Genomic DNA, 2,647 nt, shown 5'->3' with positions numbered 1-2,647 from the left:
CTGAAAATTCTGAATTTCACATCATCGGCGTCAAAAGTCGGCGCGAGAAAAGCTGGGAGCGTTTTTGGGTTTTGTTCTTTTTCAGGTGGAGAAAAAAGAAGAATTTTTCCAAGCAAATCTGAGGGGTCTATGAAGTTCAAGTTTTTATTCATTTATTTTGATTATGAAAATCCAACTTTGTGCCCAGACATAGCCTAAAGGGTTTGTGGTGGTTGAATTTTATCCCAAAGGCCTCGGAAAAGGGGTTTTCAATTTTGTTGTGGGATTTTTGTGCCACGGGGGTGGCTCTGTGTCCCTTGTGAGTCAAAATTAGGAACAGACTTTGGACTATTGAGATGCATTTCATCCAATGGGGGAAGGACCGGGATTTGGGGAAAAATGGGGGGATTTGGAGGAAAGGGTTGAGATTTGGGGGAAAGGGCTGGGATTTGAGGTAAAGAGTTGGGATTTGGGGGAAAGGGTTGGGATTGGGGGCAAAAATGTGGGGATTTGGGGGAAAACATTGAGATTTGGGGGGAAGGGCTGGGATTTGAGGTAAAGAGTTGGGATCTCGAGGGGAAAGCATTGGGATTTGAGGGAAAAGGCTGGGATTTGGGGAAAAAAGCGGGGATTTGGAGGAAAGGGATGGGATTTGGAGGAAAAGGCTGGGATTTGGGGGAATGGGTTGGGATTTGAAGGAAAGCATTGGGATTTGGGGGATTTGGGGAAAAATGTTGGGATTTGGGGGAGACCGTTGGGATTTTGTAGAAAGGGTTGGGATTTGAGGGAAAGGATTAGGATTTGAAGGAAAGGGTTGGGATTTGGGGAAAAACGTTGGGTTTTGAGGGGAAGCATTGGGATCCCAAGGGGATGCAACAAATCCCAAAGGGCTGAGCTCAGTTTTGAGGCCCCCAGTGAGGKCACAGCAGATCCCGTCCATATTTACAGCCAGCAGATTGTAAATTTTACCAATCCTGTGCAAAATCCCAGATTTTTCCCCATTTCGTTGGAATATTCTGCTGTTTATACTTTTAGAACTGCGTCAAACACCGTAGGCCGCTCGTAAGTGCATTATTCCAGCAGGGAATGAAAAGTCAGGGAGAAAATTTAGGATGGGGCAGGAAAAAAAACTGCTCCTGTGTGGTTTTATCACCATCAGGKTAATTTTTAATTGTAATTTCAACTATTTTTGGCTGTGTGCTGGCAYTCTGAAGAGCATTTCTGGCTTGTTTTCCATTTAAAATTCAATATTTTGACAATCACACCAGAAAAAAAATTTGGTTGCTGAGGAGTGTGAGTTCTCCAGATTTTTTTGTTTCATGCCAGCAAGGCGTAAATTGGGACAATAAATATTGATTTTATTCTAATATTTATTGCCTGTAGGAAGCAGTGGAGGCTGCTCAGGTCCTGCTGGAGTTGTGACATTTTAAAGAATTTCTTAAGGATGAAACCGAGAGGGAAAAAAAAAAACCCGAATGCACAATTTGAGTAGTGCTAACTGCTCTTTGCATAGAGAAATAGAGAAAAAAAAATGTTCTGGTTGAGAAGGTAGATGTTAAAATATTCTAAAGAAAAAAAAAGAAATTATATTTTTGGATGTTCAGGGAATATTTTGGCAATTGTAGCCTCRTCTCGAATTAGGTGTCAAGAATCACTGGGAGAAAAATCTTATTTTCTTCAGCATTTTGAGTTTCCTTAGGGGGGGTTTGTGTTAAACAGTCTCATGTTGATAAAGTCTTTTTAGGGGGAAAAATAGGATAATATTAAATTAATTTCTTTTAAATTAAATTTCTTTTAAGTTTTTAACTGAGGAGTTAAGAAGACAAAGGAATTGCTGCTTCACTTTCACTCCGTTGCTGCTCGTTAATGTGGATTTCACGTCACTCCAGTGTTTTGTCTCAGAACATTAAATTTGATCTCTCCAAAATCTTTTCCTTCACTGTGAGCTGCATCGCATCCCGAGTTTTATTCCAGGAGGAATTTAATTCCCAGATTTTTCCCTGTCTCCACAATTAAGGAATAAAGCTGCGAACCTGCCAAGAATAAATCGTTAATCCACTATTTTCATCATTTGCAATTTGTGCTTAGAAAAAGATTTTAATTTCATTCAAAAAGAATTAAATTGCCGTGATACTCAAATCAACAGAGCTTTGCTTCTTTATGCAAAATGAGGATCCAGACCGTAATAACTTCAGTAAAAAAATGAGATATTTCCCTTTTCACTCCAACTGAAGTTTCAGCCAGAAGTGAAAATTAATTAAAATGAAATTAATTAAAATGAAAATTAAATGCTAGTGAATGTTACCATGAGAATGATCATTTTTATCACCCAAAAATGCCTTTGGTTTGTGGTTTGGGTTTATTTCTTTCAAAAGAGGTGCAGAGAAATTTGTTTTTAGAGTCACAAATAGAGGTGAAAAGGTTGGGGGAGCAGACGTGCTTGGGATGGTGAGCAGTGAACAAAATAAATGTCATTTTGCAGTGGCTGTGATTGGCTGCAAAGGCTTTAAATCACTTTTTGCTGCTCCCCACTTCCTCAAATGCGTTCCCCAGGGAATCTTCATGACCCACAACAGAAAATATTCAGCCAGTTCCTTTTCAATTCCCCATTAAAATGTAATTTCTGAACTTTCTCTCTGTGACATCTCTTCAGGCTTCATGTTACCAA

This window comes from Malurus melanocephalus, unplaced genomic scaffold (genome assembly GCF_030028575.1).
Source record: "Malurus melanocephalus ecotype Western Australia unplaced genomic scaffold, MMel_1.1 scaffold_1002, whole genome shotgun sequence".
Taxonomy (NCBI): domain Eukaryota; kingdom Metazoa; phylum Chordata; class Aves; order Passeriformes; family Maluridae; genus Malurus; species Malurus melanocephalus.
The sequence above is the reverse complement of the archived record's forward strand: the minus strand, read 5'-3'. Positions refer to the sequence as shown.